We start from the raw sequence: 20,266 nt of genomic DNA, 5'->3' as shown, positions 1-20,266 counted from the left end.
TTCGGATTAAAACGACGCTCTTTATCTTTTGTGGCTTTCTTGGGCTTTTAAAGGGGCCTCATATTTATGGATTGACCCAACCTATTTAATAAAGAAATATGGGTCAATCCAATCCAACCTATTTAATAGATGGATTGAGACAATCTAAAATTACATGAAAATTATATTTTCTTTAAATAAATATACATTTCTCACACTAATGAAACTAATTCTTATTATGTCAAATAATTATTAACCTATACTTAAAATAAATCAAAAAAACATGTTCTCCTCCTCAACCTACGAAAACAATAATTGCAAGACTGCCACTCTCATTTATTAAGGAGTGAATCATGAACTGTATTCTTTTTTTCTTTATTTGATCTCTGTTACTAATTAAATTATTATTTTTTTTCATTTTAAATATAAATTATCTATCAACATTAATATTAAATTATTGTTGTTGTACCATTAATAATGGAGAAAAGAAGAAAATGAAAGAAAGAGAACCAAAATAATGTACTGGTTATGGGTATTCAAACAAGGAAGTAAAGAAAATTGTAGGAGACAGACAAGGGAAGAAAACTGATAGGGGATAGACAAGGGAAGAGGAAACGAAAAGTTATCGACATAACTGTAAGATTTGACAAAAACAATATAGAATATGAGTTTTTGATAAAATTATTATAAGAAATTGTTTTATTGATAAAAACTAGAATACTAACTGCATTAATTGTAAAACAAAAATGAAACCTGATGTTTCATGTAAATTTCTCATCTATGGATACACGTTAACATTATCCAATCCATTTATTAAATAGGTTAATGGACTGACCTATTTAACCCAATTAACAAAATTTCATTAAAAATTAAAAAAAATAAACAAAATACATAAACGGAAAAACTATATAATTACAATGGAATTTCAGAATTTTGGAATTTTAGAAACCTATAAATCTAGATTCTAAAATTTTAGAAAATTCTGAAATTCCAAAAAATACTAAAATTTTGGAATTCCATTATTTTTTGGAATTCCATAAAATATCGAAAATTCTACAAATATGGAATTCTAAATTCTAGAATTCCAAAAATTTAAGAAAATACTAGAATTCTAGATTCTGAAATTTCAGAAAATACCAAAAAAATCTAGTATTTTCATGAATTCTAGAATTCTAGAAAATACTGGAATTTTGTAATTTGGAATTACAGATTATGGAATAAAAAAAGAAAAAAAATCAGAGGGGGAGGAAAATACTCTTGCATTTTATCGGTGTTAAGAGATTTGTCGCAGTTTGCTAGCGACAGAAACCACAAATACAATCTGCGAAAACGTGAAACCATAGAGTTTTTTTTAACTTAACCATTGATTTTATTAGGGGTGTCAATATGGGTTCGTGGGTTGTAAACGTGTCTTGTCGACTTACTCAGGTGACCCATTTATCCCAACCCTGACCCAACCCATTTAATAAATGGGTCGACTCGGCACGATTCGTTTAAGAAGCGGGTTGAACGTGTCAACCTGGCTAACCCATTTAATTTTGCAACTCCATACTAAAAAAAATATTCAACTAAACAAAATGAAAAAGAAAATAAGAACATGCATAATTGCATATGAAAAAATAAAATCCAAAAAAACTAACAAAATAAATTCAACAAGATAACATCAAAAGTCTAAAATCCAAAACTTACAAACAAAATAAAAAATTTCAATTCCAAATAACAAATAAACTAAAACTAAAACATTCAATTCAACTTAAACAACAACAGAATTAGTATCTTGTTCATTAGTCTTTGATTCAATGTATTCCAACTGAGTCATCAATTTCTTTCAACCCATGCTGAACTATTAAATTTAGAATGTGGGCAGAGCATCTCATATGAAAAAAATCTCCACGGTTTAATAGACCACCCTTGCTATTCAATAATTTTTTCAACAAGTTCACATATGTATCATTTAAACTTGCATTATCCAAAGTGAGTGAAAAAATCTTACCATCAATTTTCCAACCACACAAGAAATTGTGAATTTTTTCACACAGAGCTACACCATTATGTGGAGGAGGCAAATAACAAAAGTTTAAAATTCTCTTTTGGATATTCCAATCTTTATCAATAAAATGTCCGGTCAAACAGATACACCCATCTGTTATAATAGAAGACCAACAATCAGAAGTTAGACATATCCTACTAGAAGTTGACTCAACAAAAGACTTATTTGTGGCTAGAGACTGAAGTGTTCACCGGATGTTAATGAAGAGTGGCAGACAGCACAAATTGTTAAGGAAAGAAAGTTGGAAACCTAATATGTTATGTAATATACTAATCTGTATATATATATATATATATTAGGCTTAAAAATTAAAATTACTTTAATATCTGTAACATCCCTAAAACTGTAACATATGAGTCTTCCCACATTCATATATGTTTTCATGATTGAATACATACATTTTAGATTCATCTCATTGTCATTGGAAGTTTCGTATGCATAATGCGATTATCATGCGATTAGTGTGTCATTAAGATGTAACGATTGGTTAATTGAGTTAGAACTTAAATGAATGAATGCATATGTCCTAAATTGATTAACTTACACTTTAGGAGGGCTGAATTGGATGTTTGTGAGCAAGCACCTCACTAAAGCACGAGGTGTCACTCAAGTAAGACAAAGTATGCCTCTTTGATTTCAAAAGGATGTATACAACTCCTTTCTCCTCATTCCCAGCCACAATTTCGACCATTATCTTCAGCAAACCTTCCTTTTTCATACCCTAACATCCTCCATTGTGAGCCAGAAGCACATGTGTTGAGATATATGAGTACGTGAGTTGAGTTTAACTCCTTCGTAGCACAGATGATTGTATTCCGAATTTAGTGAGCCGTAATACAGATTGGGCCCAAGGACCATTTTATATATATTGTCTAAGTACAACAAGACCTTTCTAAAATAAGTATTACTATAGTAAGTGAAACAAGTGAATATCTTTCTATTGAAAATTCTAACTTGGTACTGATGATATATTTTGATCTGTGTTCTTTACATTACTTTTGTATATACATATATGCGTAATATGTTTATTGAGTAGACAGCTCACTCCTTGCCAACAGATTTTACAGGTTAGATGGAGTTCTTCTTGCTTAAGGTCGCACCGGCAGTGTCAGTCCATTCTCATCTAGGCATTTTGGAGTATTGTGATGTACTTTTGTTTTGTAAATCCTCTATGTAGGATAATGACTTAAACGTGTATTGTAAATTGTAAATGCTTTCTCTTATGTATAATATGTAAAGTTTATATGAGATTGAAGTTTATATAATTGAGAATTGAAAGCATGTCTGTAACTGATGTTGTGTGAGATATCATGTGATCCTAGTGAGGGGGTTACAATATCCATAAAACTTTTTTATATTTACATGATATATGGGTTAGATGGGTTATATGGGTCGGGTTATATGGGTTCTAATTCGTTTAATTTTCATGTTACGTGAATCGTGTTATCGTGTCGTGACCCATATTGACTGCCCTAGATTTTATCACCTTAAAGTTTTAGATAAATTCACGTTTCTATTTTTCACATTTTTACGTTTTTCTATTTTTCATGTTTTTCCAATTTCCATGTTTTTTTGTTAATGTTTCACAAATTATTAAATGGGTTAACGGGTCAAACCAACTAACTCACAATTCAACCCATTTATTATATGGGTTGACCCATTCATGACCCAACTTATAAATGGATCAACTCAACCCATTTATCATATGGGTTAAGTGAGTTATTAAATAGGTTATGACCATGGTTATCAAAACCGGACCGGTCAAAAAACCGGTAAGGACAAATGGTTAAGGATTTATGGTTCAACCAGGATTTAATCGGGATTGAACCGAGGTTCAAAAAGATCCCGTAAAAACTAATATTTTTTTATGAAAATAAAAACTAATATTTTTAGTTTTATTTAATCTTTTAACATAGTAAAATATTAATGATATCAATAAAAATTTATACTAATAATTATAATCATGTTCTTTAATACCAAAACATCAAGTTTAACACTAAGGTTATTATGAACTTATTATTTTGGTGTTCTAATTTATATTTTAGTATTAAAGAACATGATTATAACTATTAATATAAATTTTTATTGATATTAATATTTTACTATATTAAAAGATTAAATAAAACTAAAAATATTAGTTTTTATTTTCATAAAAAAATTATTAGTTTTTACGGGATCTTTTTGAACCTCGGTTCAACCCCGGTTAAATCCTGGTTAAACATAAACCCTTAACCTTTTGTCTTTACTGGTTTTTTGACCGGTCCGGTTTTGATAACCATGTTAAACACCATACTACTAAAATGATAATCAATGTGGTAAAATACTAACTGATAGATAAATGTCATTATTGACTCGAGCCTTATCATGATCAAATCAAGTTCTACAACTAAAAAATTTTTGTCGTTGCTTGCAAAGAGTAGATCAAATGAAGCCAACTCAACATTCTAATTGTTAATTTTTTTTAAACATGAAACATTACCTCCAAATAATTTCTACCACTCATTTATATAGTTAAATAAAAAATTAAATTATATCAAATGATAAAAGATAAACCTATAATTCATAAAGACATTATTTAAGACTAAAAATATATTTTAAAAAATTTGATGAAATGACTTATAAATTAGTATATGGAGAGAAAAAATTGAAGAAATTTTTTGAAGTGGAGGAGAAGAAGAAATTCATTGGAAAACAGCATAGCAAGTAGTACAAGAGAAGAAAGAAAGTCTAAAAAACACCTAAAATCTAATTAATTTTCCAAAATTTCAACAACAACGATACCCTTAGCATTAATTATAATTCTAATTATTAATTAATTCATAACTAATAAATTAATGAGTTAATAATTTAAATTAAATCTACTTTTTTAATTTTTTAAATAATAAATTTTGGACCGGTGAAACCCGTTAGCCCGTGACCGGTTTAACAGTTCACCAGTTCACCGGTTCAACTGGCCGGTTAAACGGGTTTCAAGCGAGTTTGAGACATGTGGTTTTTTTAGTACATCCGGACCGGTTTATCTACCGGGTCCGGTTCAACCGGGTTGACCTGGCCAGCTCGGCCCGATTTTGATAACCTTGGTTATGACCCATTTTGACATCTCTAGACTGAATGAATCTAAATAGGGCTAATTTTCTCATTAGCTCTCAAATAACATGGGGCTTTTTTTATGTAACATATTTAATTATAAATTTACAATCAAGTCATACTACTAAATTTAATTCTCAACATGTTTCATATATTATAAATAAAGTACGATTTTATGTCATAATTTATAAATTTTAAACCACACTTCGTAAAGCTTAAACCTTAAAATATATATCTTAAAATATATATCCTAGTTTATAGAACTTAGTCATTAAAATATATCAAAAGCAACGATTTTCTTAGTTTAATAATATTTAAATAATTACTTGACATAATTGCAGGTAGTTTTTGAAATCTGAATTTCCATATAAATTTTCCAATAATATGAAATTACAAATTTTCTATAATGAAATTTACATAGAAATTTATTTTTTAAAAATTATCTACAATTATATCAAGCTAAGTAAATTATTATTTTTAATATATTTTAAAGATTAAGATTTATAAATTAAGGTCTAAAACTTATTTTTTAGGGTTTAGAATTTATGAATTGGGGTCTAAAATTCTTAAATTAGGGTATGAAGTCATATTTTATATGTGATATATAGAAAATAGTGACATATTGTGAATTAATTTTATTATTATAATTTAATTATAGTTTTTTAGCTAAATATTTCATATAAAAATGAAATTACAAAGTTTAGTGGCCATAAATGACTTCGTTATTTTGGAGTTTTCTCTCTCTGAACATTCGATTTGTCTCGCCTAACCTAACAACACCTAAAAAAACAAGTTTGAGAATAAAGTTGTATATAATATCATCAATTTTTAAAATTCTCTATTTTCAGGGTTTTTTTTTTAAGAAAACTATTTTGAGGTTATTAACGATCATTTTGATGCATTAATTTAAGTTTAATAGTCATAATATTAAAAATTATAGAGTTTAATTATTTTATATTATCTTTGGGGGCCCTAAGGAGAGAGTTGTCATTTGTTCCTTCCTCTAGAAAGGGCTTAGTGCCGTGTTTGCAGAGTTCTGCTTGGGGGTTGGTCTGGAGGTGGGTAATGGTAAATCCATCAGTTTCTGGTATGATACCTGGATCGGTGATAAACCGTTATTAGATGTGTGTAGCTCCCCCCCCCCCCCCCCCCCCCCCCCCCGCCTAGTGATATCCTTAACTGGAGGATAGCCGATGTGGTGGACTCTGAGGGGGACTGGATCTGGTCTAAGTTTGATACCTTCTTTAGCCTGGAGACTCTCCTTAGAATTCGGGGAGTGAAGGTTAGTAATCAAGAGGAAGACAGGGATAGGCATTGCTGGGCCCTGACTAATAATGGAGTTTATTCATTCAAATCTGCCTTTGAAGCTTTTACCCTCGACAGGTCTGTTCCTCCCTCGGATACTTGGAAATCCATTTGGGCCCTCCAAATCCCTTACCGTATTAGGAGTTTCGTGTGGCTGGGAGTTAAGGACGACATTTGGCGAACTCAGGATCTTGCAGTAGATGCAGAGTCCATGATGAAACCTTGTGCCATGCTCTTAGGGATTGCTCTAAAAGTAAAGAGGTTTGGAAGAAAATTATCCCACACCACATTCTCTCTTCCTTCATGACCCATCCTGAGAATGACTGGTTCTCTGATGGTATTAGTGGGAATTTGCTGACTAACATGGAGCATGGTGACATTTTCTTTGCTATCATTTGTCACCAAATTTGGAAGTGGAGAAACGAGGAAATTTTTGGTAAAAAAAACCGTTTTTATTCCTAATTTAGCTGAGTTCTTCTCGAAAAAACTCTCTATTATTATTGAGAGCTTCAAAGGGGATTCCCTTGCCAGGTCTACCCAGAAAAAAGAAGTCCATCTCGTGGGTTGGAGCAGGCCAAGAGATGGGGTTGTGAAATTGAATACAGATGGCTCCTGCCTTATCAATGGTAAGATTGCTGCCGGAGGTGTTCTTAGGGATGCGGGGGGCGCCTGGCTTTCTGGGTTCACCCAGAATCTGGGGTTGGGCTCTTCCTTTTCTGCAGAGCTTTGAGGTATTCTCTCTGGTATCAAGCTTGCTAAAAGCCTGGGTATAAAGAGGTTATCCGTGGAGTCTGATAACAGGGAGGCCATCGAAATGATTTCTGAGAATCATGCTTCTTGTCTGAATAGCCGCAACCTTATTAAAGCTATTAAAAGGTTTTGCTCTTCTTTTGATTCCTTAAAGTTCAGTCACATTTTCAGAGAGCAGAACCGTGTTGCGGATCGCCTGGCTGCGGCTGGCCATGAGGGGATGTTAGGTGTTACTACCCTTTCTGATCCCCCTATCTTTCTCTCTTCTCTTCTTATAGAGGATAGGATTGAGGTTGGCTTTCCTAGGCTGATCCCTGGATAGTTGTTTTGTTTGTTGTTTTCCTTTCCTGTTTCTACCAAAAAAAATTTATATTATATTTTAAAGTTTAGTGACCATATTGTTAGTTGGGATAGAGTTTAGTAGCCATTATAATTTACTCTAAAATGGTAAATAATACCTATTATAATGTATATGAAAATATGAAATTATTGTTATATTTATTTTAGATTATATTTCTAATATGTTTCATGGAATATACATGGTGTATTATATTCATGAAATATACCATGATATATATATATATATATACTAAGAAAATTTACTAATATTTTTTTTGAGAAATTTTTTTTTACTAATATTAGTTACTTTTTACGGTTGTTTATATATCATCCAATCATTGATTTGTCCTTTTTATATGGAGTTTTATATAAAAAAAATATGAAGGATAAATTAATCATTTTAATAGTGTAATTAATATTTTATTAGTCTTTATAAAAAAAAGTTAAAAGGATATATAAAAAGAATAGGAAAGAGTAATATATACAATACTGTTAAGGAGGGTGTTTACAGCTTTGTTAAAGGGTTTTTTGAAGGCTCTGAGGACATTAGGCTTGTGAATAAAACTCTTCTGGTCCTAATTCCTAAAGAGGAGAAGCCTTCTTCTTTCTTAAAGATGAGACCTATTAGTCTTTGTAATGTGATTTATAAAGTGGTAACCAAAATCGTGGCTAATAGACTTCGGCATATTCTCCCTGGGATTATTAGCCAGAATCAAGGTAGTTTTGTTCCGGGAAGACAGATGATGGACAACATTGTTATTGCTCAAGAGATGGTTCATTCAATGAAGGGCAAGAAGGGTAAGCGAGGTATTGTGGCTCTGAAGCTGGATCTGGATAAAGCTTATGATCAGATTAACTGGAGTTTTCTTCTAGATAGTTTGGAGAAAGCTGGGATTCCTGATAAGTGGAGGAAGTTAATTGAGGCTTGCATCTCTTCTCCTGTCTTTCAAGTGTTGATTAATGGGGATATGTCTAAGGAGTTTACTCCGTCCAGGGGTATCCGTCAAGGGGATCCTATGAGTCCGTTCTTATTTGTTATCGCTATGGAGAGACTTACTCATCTTATCCAAGATGTTGTTAATACTGGGAGGCTTCATCCGGTTTCCATTAATAAATTCTGCCCTTCTATCACTCATTTGTTCTTTGCTGATGATGTGATGATCTTTGTCGATGGAAGTGAAGAGCAAATTAGTGTGATTATGGATATCCTTACTAACTTTTGTTCTGCTTCTGGTCAAAAGCTTAACATCCAGAAGTCTAGGATGTTGTGCTCTAATAACATGGACCAAAGAATTTGTAAGAATTTGAGTAAGAGTTCAGGTATCCCTCTTACTAAAGCTTTTGGTAACTATCTGGGGGTTCCTCTCCATAGTGATAGGGTTTCAAAGGCTTATTTTAAAGAGATATTTGATAAAACTAATAAGAAGTGCGCAAATTGGAAAGCTAATTCCCTTTCTATGGCGGGCCGGCTTACTTTGATCCAATCAGTAAACTGTGCTGCTCCTAATCATTTAATGCAAGCTTGTAAGCTGCCGAATCCTGTTCTTAATGGCCTTGATAAGATCAACCGTCGGTTCCTATGGGGGAACTAGGAAGAAGGAAATAAAGTTCACCTGGTTCCTTAGAAAGAAGTGTGCCAACCCAAGAGTAGGGGAGGTTTAGGGATTAGACAGGCTAGAGACAATAATAAAGTTCTGTTGATGAAGCTCTTTTGGAGAATGTGGCAATCCCCGTCGGCTCTTTGGGTTCGATTATTGTGTGGTAAATACAGAAAGGACAAGGTGTTTGGGGGGCCAAAAGAGAGAGTTCTTTGTTGTTCCTTTCTATGGAAAGGGGTTAATGTTGTTTTCTCAGAGTTCTGCAGCGGGATTGGTTGGTCAGTGGGTAATGGCAGATCTATTAGTTTTTGGAACGACACCTAGCTGGGGATGAAGCCTTTATTAGAGATGTGTACTTCACCGCTGCCTCTAGAGATTCGTAATTGGAGTATTGCCGATGTGGTGGACTCTGAGGGAAATTGGATTTGGTCTAATTTTGAGGCATACCTAAATCTAGAAACGCTCTTGAGGATTCGGGGGGTTAAAGTGAGCTGTGAGGAAGAGGATGGTGATATTCATTGTTGGTCCCTTACAAATAACGGGGCCTATTCTTGTAAATCTACGTTTGAGGCATTTTATATCAACTTAGATTCTCCTCCTTCAGTCTCTTGGAAGAGCATTTGGGCCCTGAAGGTTCCCTATCGCATTAGGAGTTTCCTGTGGCTTGGGGCTAAAGACAGGTTGCTCACAAACGTGGATAGGAAAAGACGCAATCTCGTGGAGGATGATACTTGCAGTAGATGCAAAGCTCAGGCTGAAACGACCTGCCATACTCTTAGAGATTGTGAGAAGAGCAAAAAGGTGTGGAAGGAAATTATTCCAGGCCATCTGCTTCCTAAGTTCTTGGCCTATCCTAATTAGGATTGGTTTATAGATGGAGTTAAAGGTCTGCTTCTTCCTGAGCTGGAGCATGGTGCTATTCTCTTTGCTGTTGTTTGTCACCAGCTTTGGCAATGGAGGAATGCTGATATTTTTGGAGAAGGAGCAGTTATCTTGCCTAATCTTCTTGCTTTTTTCTCTAAAAAAATTAATACTATTATTAAGAGTTTTAAGGAGGAGGGTTTACCTAATATTAGCTAGAGGAAGGAGGTTCATTTATTAGGTTGGAGCAGACCTAGGGAAGGGACTGTGAAGCTGAATACTGATGGCTCATGTCTGTCAGATGGTAGGATTGCGGCTGGAAGGGTCTTGAGAGACGCTGGAGGTGCCAGGGTGTTTGGCTTTGCTCAGAACCTAGGAATGGGCTCTTCCTTCACTGTCGAGCTCTGGGGGATATTCTCGGGGCTTAGGCTCGCTAAGAATCTAGGTTTAAAAAGACTTTTTATGGAATCTGACAACCTAGAAGCAATTAAAATTATCTCTGAAAATAAGGCTTCTTGTTTGGGCAGCCAAAACTTAGTTAAAGGAATCAAAAGGTTATGTTCTTCCTTTGATTCCATCAACTTTGGACATATCTTCAGGGAGCAGAACAGGGTTGCTGACCGCCTTGCTGCTGAGGGCCAAGGAAGGATGCTTGGTGTTTCTACCTTCTCATCTCCCCCGGACTTCTTTTTTTCCTTGCTTTCTGATGATTGCGTTGGGGTTAGCTTTCCCAAGCTAATCCCGGATTAATGTTTTTTGGTTTTTCTTTCCTTTGCCTACCAAAAAAAAATATATACAATACTAACAGTTAAAAGAAATATAAATTAGGCTTAATACATACGCAGCCCTTGAACTTGTTCCTTTTTTCATTTTACCCTCTAATTTTAAGGGACAACCTATTAATCCTCTAAACTTAAGGGACAACCCATTGATCCCATAAAGCTGCAATAATCCAAGCGCCATGTCGGAGAGGATGGGTAAATTGGGTGGATTTTTGGAAGTTTATGGGGTCAATAGATTGTCCCTTAAGTTTAAGGGGTAAAATGAAAAAAAATGACAAGTTCAGGGCTGCGCATGTATTAAGCCTATAAATTAACTTACAAAATTTTTGTTTTTCCAAAAAATAATAAAAGAAATGGAGTATATATTTTTATCTGGGGATAATATGTCTTACAAAGGATCAGGATCCTCTCATAATAAGATTAACAAATATATTTTTATTGGAAATTAATTCAGATAATGAGCTTGTCAATCAATATATTTTTAGAAAGGTAATCAACGCATTTTAAGAAAGGTGTTGAATCATTTAAGTGTTCTTTGGTTATTAAAAAGTGATTATTTAAATAAAAGTTTTGAAAATGGTGTTTTTTTTAAATAATCAATGTGATTTTTGATGAGGGGCATCTTTCCCTAGGATCGAGTCCGAGCGAGGGAAGTCGGAGGAAGAACCAAGTGCGAGCAACAAGCGAGTAAAGAGGCCCAAACAATACAACACATCTGCTCAGACACGCCCCGCGTGTATTTGAGATTGATCCGGCGAAGGTCTGGAAGGTCACCTATGCGAGGCTTGGATTGGGCACGCTCCGCGTGGAAGAGAACACGTCCTGCGTACTTGAGGGTTTGATCCGGAGAAAAGTTCATCAGCCAAAGTACGCCCCGCGTACTTCTAGGCACGCCTCGAGTATAAGGCCTACTGATCTAGAGAAGGGCTCATCAGCCAAAGTACGTCCCGCGTACTTCTGGGCACGCCTCGAGTAGAAGGGCTACTGATCCAGAGAAGGGCTCATCAGCCAAAGTACGTCCCGCGTACTTCTGGGCACGCCTCGAGTACTTTCACTTTTCAGGAACTTGCTCCTTACTCCAGCTCCTCCTTATTTACAATCATGCCACTCCTTATCTACAATCCATGCCACTCCCTATTTACCATCCATGCCACCCCTTTATTATTACCCCATTTTATCCCTAACCTTACTCTTTAGCTATTTATGTTAGGTTAGCCTTTTATGTAATTTGCCAATTAGGTTTTAGATGATATAAATTCATCTCTTTCTTGTAATTGTCTTCAACTTTTTATCAATCAAAATATAATTCTTCTTCAAGAAGCTTTGTTAAGGTTTATCCTTCAACAATGGGGATTTTATTATTCCTATGGATTTAGTCCATGAATTTGGGATCCACTCCTTCTAGTTAGCTAGAGAAGTTGTTAATCTTTGTTAGTTTACGATTAAAACTAACACATCACTATTTCAGATAAAACCGATCTGTATCAGTAGCCCTTCTACTCGAGGCGTGCCCAGAAGTACGCGGGACGTACTTTGGCTGATGAGCCCTTCTCTAGATCAGTAGGCCTTATACTCGAGGCGTGCCTAGAAGTACGCGGGGCGTACTTTGGCTGATGAACTTTTCTCTGGATCAAACCCTCAAGTACGCAGGACGTGTTCTCTTCCACGCGGAGCGTGCCCAATCCAAGCCTCGCATAGGTGACCTTCCAGACCTTCGCCGGATCAATCTCAAATACACGCGGAGCGTGTCCAAGTACACGCGGGGCGTGTCTGAGCAGATGTGTTGTATTGTTTGGGCCTCTTTACTCGCTTGTTGCTCGCACTTGGTTCTTCCTCCGACTTCCCTCGCTCGGACTCGATCCTAGGGAAAGATGCCCCTCATCATTCACTCTCTCTTAAAAAGAACTTGACCCCAAGTTGCTTGCTATATATTGGTGAGACGTGTTTAATGTGAATGAACCCAAGCCCTCAAATCAAACCAAGGTGTTGTTCGAGATGAATTCAAGGAGTCCACTCCAAATATTACCGGACTCACCTTCTCCTCACGAACTTTTCCCCATACCTCAACAAGTGCTTCACCCCGGACTTCATCTTCCGTGGTGCTCACCTCCCAATCTCCACCAATATCGGATGTTCTACCAACATCAAATGGTATGTCTTGGCGAAGCTTGTCAAACCACTTCCCATTGAATGCTTGGATGGTCTTCCAACTCCCCTCATTTGGTTGCACGGACCACCCATAGAACCTCTTGATCTCCCCATCACGAACTTGAGGAATCAACACAACCTTCTTCCACTCATAGCCTACCTCGAATGGAATATCCCGATGACACATATCAACCCAACTAGAATCAATCTCACAAGTATTCTTCAAAACCCCAACATGATCTTGAGTCGAATATGCCCGGACCCCAATGTACCTCACGCCATCAACCCGGATGCTAGGCTCAACCTCCACTCGCACATAGCCAACCTCACATGACATGTCCCGACGCCATATATCAACCCAAATTGGAGCGATCCCTTGAGTACTCTTCACAACCCAAACATGACTTTGAATTGAATATGCCCGGACTTTGCTATCACTCATTCCACTAACTTGGCTATCATGCTCATTATCTCCTTGCCCATGGCCCACATCAAACGGAATATCCCGGCGACATTTGTCAACCCACATCATAGTGAACCCAAGTTCACACAAAGTAGCTCCTCCCTCACCTTGGGTCAACCATCCCGGAACTTTAAGACTTGCCACTTTACTAACTTGGCCATGGTTCTTCAAGTCTTGAATCCCGTCCATCTCCTCAACATCTCTCGAGCGGCTATTCCCATTCATCAAAGACTTCACAAACCCCACTCTCGTCATCACAATATTGCTTCTCATTGACTCCTCATAGGGTTGATGCTTCTCCAACAAGTACCACATATACCCCCACATATACATAGCAATAAAGCGCAAAATAATGAGTTTCGAGTTTACCAAGCCTTGACCTCCTTCCATCTTTTCTATGTTCCTCAGGAAGCCATTCCCCTTCAATGAACAATTGCTAAAACCCACAACAAGATCAACCCTCACGGTCCCATCATAGGAAGTGTTCTCCCTCAATATAAAGCTCACATTCTTCACAACAAGCTTGCCTCTCATAGGCTGATCATAGTGAAGGCTCTCACTCAACATAGAGTCCACATTCCTCACAACAAGATCACTTCTCATGGGCTCCCTCAACATGAAGCTCACACTTCCCAAAACAAGATCATCTCTCATAGGCTCATCATATGAAAGATCCTCCCTCAACATACACAACCAAGCTTCCAACACAAATACTTCAACAAAACACAAAAGAGTAAGTTCAGATTTTACCCAATGAGTGACTCGGTTCTTTTGCATGTTGCATGTGCTAGGAATCTCGGTGCTATCAATAGGCTTCATAGAGCAACCTTCCTCCTCATCTCTAGAGCTCAACTCACCATATGTAGAGCTAGGTGCACTATCTCCCGGATCCCATGCTATGTCTCGTGGTAGTTTCCTCAAAGGTGGCAGCCCTTTAGGAAGCCCTATAGGTGGCTCGTTGAAAGACACGTGCTTGTCACCCTTGTGCATCGGCTCTACTTCCCCACTTCCAACTTTGCTACTCCCCGTCTCAACTTCATTCCCCTCTTGGGATTTGACTTCATTAGGAGAGTGGCTAGCTATTTCAGCCATGGAACCCAAATCAAGATGACTCAATGTCTCACCCGTTCCACCAATGCACCCATTCACATTCAACTCCCGAGTTGGACAATCTCCTAAAGTGGTCTCAGTTTTCTTACTAGGAGAACTCTTCAAAGGTGTAAGGACATATCGGATTCTGCCTTTGCGTATGGTGTAGGTGTTGCTTCTTCCCGCATGTGAGGCATCACAATCAAATTGCCATGGCCTACCAAGTAGCACATCACAAGCACCCATCTCTACAACATCACACATAGCTTCATCCCCATAAGCTCCAATAGTGAAAGGAACTTTACACCAATGAGTAACTTGAAGCTTTTCCACCTCATTGACCCAACCAAGGCGGTAAGGTCTAGGATGTGGCTCGGGAACCAACCCAAACTTGCTCATGGCGAACCGACTAATGATATTCACCTGGCTTCCTCCGTCGATCACCATCTCACACTTCTTCCCACGAACTAAGCATCGAGTTCTAAATAATCGATGACGTTGGCTAGGCTCTTCTTCACTAGGCATTGGCACCCTAGTCACCAAATACACATTGTGCTCATCGCCATCATCATCAACTTCATAAGTGTCTTCATCTTGGCTCCACTCAACACTTCTCGACTCATCCTCAACTTGGAACCGATCTTCTTCTTCATTGTAAGCATTTTCATTTCGGCTCCACTCTACATTTCCCATCTCATAGTCATCTCGGAACCGATCTTCCTCATCATAGGCTTCTTCTCTTCGGCTCCACTCTACATTCCCCAACTCATCATCATGATGGAACCTACCTCCACCATACTCATAGATATCTTCGTTATAGGACCGTTCAACATCCTCCAACTCATCATCACAATGGAATCTACCTTCATTATCTTCATAGGGAGCCCCATGTCGATCCCACTCAACAAACCGACGCCCATTCTCATCATAGTAGACCCCATCTTCGTCTTCCTCATAAGCGGCCCCATATTGGTTCCACTCAATGCGTCGACGTTCATCCTCCCCATGGTAAACTCTACCATCTTCATCATAATCAAACTCATATGCACTATGACAAAGTTCACCATCTTCACATATTTCATCTTCGGAAGTGTGCTCTCTCTCTTCAACCTCATCCTCGAATTCGCCTTCACAATAGTCATGTTCAACATTTCTTTCTAGCTCATTCTTGGATTGGTTCTCCTCTTCATCAATCTCCTCTTCTAACTCATCTTCTTTATGGACATACTCAAATTCATTTCCATCTTCATCCACGATCCGTCTTCTCCCACGACCTCTCGTTTCCTCACACTCCTCTTCACAATTCGAACCGACTAATTCACGTGCCAAGCCGTCCGACTCAAAAGACATACTACAACCCAATATGGTAGAACCACCAACATCTCTCCCATCTCCATACTCATCAACCTCCACACATAAGCTAATTGCATCTCTATGCACCTCAAAGAGATTAATAAACCCAAGGTCACTTTCCCCTTCCTCAAGGATAATACCCCCACTTTCCTCACACACACAAGTAAAGTTATGCCTAAGGGGTATTTTATCAAACACATGGGGAGCATCACTTGCTACATGGGCTTTCCCAACATTCTCACCTACAAACACTCCTTCCGCCTCACCCATACATGAACTCACATTCTCATTCACAACATCATTATCAACAAATCCACAATGAGAATCTAAATCCACCTCAACATCATAAACAATATCACAAACATCCAATCTCTTCCTAGCAATAGGACCATCCACAACTTCAATATAAGAAATTGGAAGTTTAGGATTTACCTCTTCAATGTGTAAAGGATAAAAGATTGGTGATGGATCTTCAAGAGGAACTTCTAGGGCGGGTTGGGAGTTATTTCGGCATTCTTGCTTGAGGCTCTTTACGGATTCGGTAAGCTTCCTCGTTAGCTCATTGACTACCCGAAATTCCTCCTTCCAACTCTCATGATGCCTTGTCACCATGGCTTTGAGGTTTTCCAACCCCCTTCTCATCTTCTCGGCATATTGGAGCTTCATCTCCATTGTCTCGGCTTCAGGACGTTCCTTTGAGGCTTGTGAATAACTCGGTTGAATCATTGTCGAAAGAAGTCTCCGTTCAAGGAAAACGATCGGCTCTGATTTGAGGGCTTGGGTTCATTCACATTGAACACGTCTCACCAATATATAGCAAGCAACTTGGGGTCAAGTTCTTTTTAAGAGAGAGTGAATGATGAGGGGCATCTTTCCCTAGGATCGAGTCCGAGCGAGGGAAGTCGGAGGAAGAACCAAGTTCGAGCAACAAGCGAGTAAAGAGGCCCAAACAATACAACACATCTGCTCAGACACGCCCCGCGTGTATTTGAGATTGATCCGGCGAAGGTCTGGAAGGTCACCTATGCGAGGCTTGGATTGGGCACGCTCCGCGTGGAAGAGAACACGTCCTGCGTACTTGAGGGTTTGATCCAGAGAAAAGTTCATCAGCCAAAGTACGCCCCGCGTACTTCTGGGCACGCCTCGAGTATAAGGGCTACTGATCTAGAGAAGGGCTCATCAGCCAAAGTACGTCCCGCGTACTTCTGGGCACGCCTCGAGTAGAAGGGCTACTGATCCAGAGAAGGGCTCATCAGCCAAAGTACGTCCCGCGTACTTCTGGGCACGCCTCGAGTACTTTCACTTTTCAGGAACTTGCTCCTTACTCCAGCTCCTCCTTATTTACAATCATGCCACTCCTTATCTACAATCCATGCCACTCCCTATTTACCATCCATGCCACCCCTTTATTATTACCCCATTTTATCCCTAACCTTACTCTTTAGCTATTTATGTTAGGTTAGCCTTTTATGTAATTTGCCAATTAGGTTTTAGATGATATAAATTCATCTCTTTCTTGTAATTGTCTTCAACTTTTTATCAATCAAAATATAATTCTTCTTCAAGAAGCTTTGTTAAGGTTTATCCTTCAACAATGGGGATTTTATTATTCCTATGGATTTAGTCCATGAATTTGGGATCCACTCCTTCTAGTTAGCTAGAGAAGTTGTTAATCTTTGTTAGTTTACGATTAAAACTAACACGTCACTATTTCAGATAAAACCTATCTGTATCAATTTTAAATAATTTTAAATGTTAGACTTTTATTTTTAATCATTAATGATTATTTTAAGATCGTTTACTAAGAGGCCATAATGCTAATAAATCAAACGGTTAAGTAATTTTTATTGTTAGATTTTAAAGTTGTGTGTGATCATGATGTTAATAAAGACAACCGTTAAGTAAACATGGATATAATCTATTCTATTTTTATAATTAAAATTGTATTAATTGTTAATGTTGTACAACCGTCATTTATATCTATTTATTTTATAGACTTAGTATCTATGGATATGAAAAGTTCAAAAGTTAAAGTTAAAGTGCCAAATAATGCAATGCACATGGTGTATTATATTCATGAAATATAAATATAGAGTTTTAAAAGAGAAATATGAAAGATAAATTAATCATTTTAATAATATAATTAATATTTTGTTGAACTTTAGAAAAAAGTTAAAAGGATATATATAAAGAATAAGAAAGAGTAATATATCTATCTATACAATATACTAAATTTGTACATTTCCTTATTCTTTAACTGTTGATTTATTTAGTTTTTTTCTCAATTTGTTAATTTTGACTAGTATACCTTTTTGTTTTGTTTAGATTTAATTATTTTCTCTAAAACTGCTAATTACAGTTTATTTTACGCTTTCTCATTTCAACTGTTCCAGTTTTTTCCAAACGCCATTTCCCATTTTTAAAAACTTCATCCCCAGTGCACTAGCGTAGACAAGTTGGAGAAATGGAGATTTGCTTTGACAAAAGCAGCAATCTATTTGGGGAAATTTCCAGCAATAAAAGGTACTTCGTTCATATATATGCTTTGTTAAGATTTTTGGTTTTCTTTGGCTGTTGTCCGTATGATTTGTATTTTACCACATGCATGTAGGTAATAATTTGTTCTGATTTCCTATTTTCCTTTGCCTATTGTCCTTCTCATTCGTATCTTTTCCTGTTTTCATTCAATTTGTATTTCAATTTCACCAATTCAATAATTCTGCTTCTTCAGATTGTTCTCAAGAGGAACACAATAGGTGCTCCAATATGTGCCACCGTTTTTCTAAAATTTACAGTTCGCACAACATGATTCAGATAACTTTTTCCTTAGAGTTAATCTTTTATGCAATTTCTTGCTTCTTTATCTCGAAAAAAAAATTCTAACCAGTTATGCACGGAAATAAGCCTTAACTAATTTCTTGCAAAATCGTTTATCAATTCCAAAGCAAATGTGAAATTATCAGTTCAAGCCAAACAATCAAATATAATTCACTTATCAGTTCAAGCCCATGATTCTATAATTGAAAATAATTCTCTTCATAACTGAATTTCAAGAACTAATTTAAGCCAAACAATAATTTTTAACTGATAACTATGGTCAAATGCTTCTTTTGATTACTAAATGAGGATCATTAACCATTTTTTTAGAATATTATATTTTTGTTTACAAATAGTTGTGCATATCTAATTGAGTTAAAAAAACATGCTTCTGAAATGATATTTTTTGTATTTCAAAATATGATTTTTACATTTTTAATTGATAAATGAAACATGAAAAGTGTTTAATGTGATTAAAACTAAATGATGTGATGTATTGTTATTGAAGATAAGTTAGGGATCTTTAGGATGATCTGGAATCCTTTTAAACTTCTCTTTATTAATCTCCAAATTCTAAAAGGTAATAGAAGGGATTCTAGAAACATGAGGTAAAAACTTACAGCATCACATTTGGCCCTTGAGTTCATTTATTTTTAATTTAAAATGGTATTGATAGCAATAACAGTTTTTCCATTTTGGTGGTCTCCGATTTTATCACTGCACTCAACATTAGTTTTCTACATACACTATGTCCTTACCAAAATTAACAGTTTGTAGAATTCTGAAACTTGAGAGGAAGGGCAATGTAGGCAGGCTAAAGGTTGGCAGATAGAACGAAACACAGTAAGCAGAATCAAGCATGATTTAGATTTTGTTCAACCGAGAAATTGTCATTCTGATCTTGCATTACCGCTTTAGTTGATCTATTGGCTTAGGTTCATTTGATTTCTTCATATGTCCAATGCAATACTACACAGTTTCATAATTTCTCTTTTTTGTGCAATGGTATTTTTAATTGTCACAAAATAAGGTTCTCTAATTTGTGTATGATATTGAATGCTTCCATTATCCCCTTCTTTTTCGAAATAAAAAAAAAACATTTTGGTATTTGTTGTAGGACAAGATACTTCTCTACTCCCATGAAAGGGAACAATCCGGTTCAAAGGCATCCATATTATCAGCTTTTAGAGGGCCTTTGTGTATGACAATACTGCTCTTACAGAAAGAAAAAAAACTTTGATGCAAGATCTGATCTTTCCATAATATTTATAGTCTTAAAAAATATTTTTATTAAGTTGTACATCTTCATTTATTCTTTTCAGGTTATTAAGATCCATTCTCCCATAAGAGCTCAGTGAAAAGAAGACTGATCAGATGTTCCTACAGGAGAAATGATAAGCAGAGGCTTACAAACTATAAACTTTCTTATAGATGTTGTTGCTCATTGTGACCATAAGGGTGTTTACCACATAGATTTGAAGGTGATCATATATTAAGAAGTTGACTTACTGAAAACGTAGTTCATGGTGTCATATTTTTTTAATGATGACTTAACCAATAGTAAATCATGTGTTATTTTATACCATAGAGCTAAATTGTTTAATTGAAGCATGTGTTGTTTATGATAGATTTACAAACCGACCAA

At 36.4% G+C, this 20,266-nt stretch overlaps 1 long non-coding RNA gene across 1 annotated transcript; it reads left to right on the top strand.

Moving 5' to 3' along the window:
• Positions 1 to 18,067: 18,067 nt before the first annotated feature.
• LOC136216493 (uncharacterized) lies at positions 18,068 to 20,266 on the top strand. The gene is made up of 3 exons (XR_010683320.1): positions 18,068 to 18,327; positions 19,739 to 19,820; positions 19,944 to 20,266. It is a non-coding gene; the product is annotated as an uncharacterized lncRNA (long non-coding RNA).

The sequence above is a fragment of the Euphorbia lathyris genome, chromosome 2, assembly GCF_963576675.1.
Source record: "Euphorbia lathyris chromosome 2, ddEupLath1.1, whole genome shotgun sequence".
Taxonomy (NCBI): Eukaryota; Viridiplantae; Streptophyta; class Magnoliopsida; order Malpighiales; family Euphorbiaceae; genus Euphorbia; species Euphorbia lathyris.
This window is presented reverse-complemented; position numbering and strand designations above follow the sequence as displayed.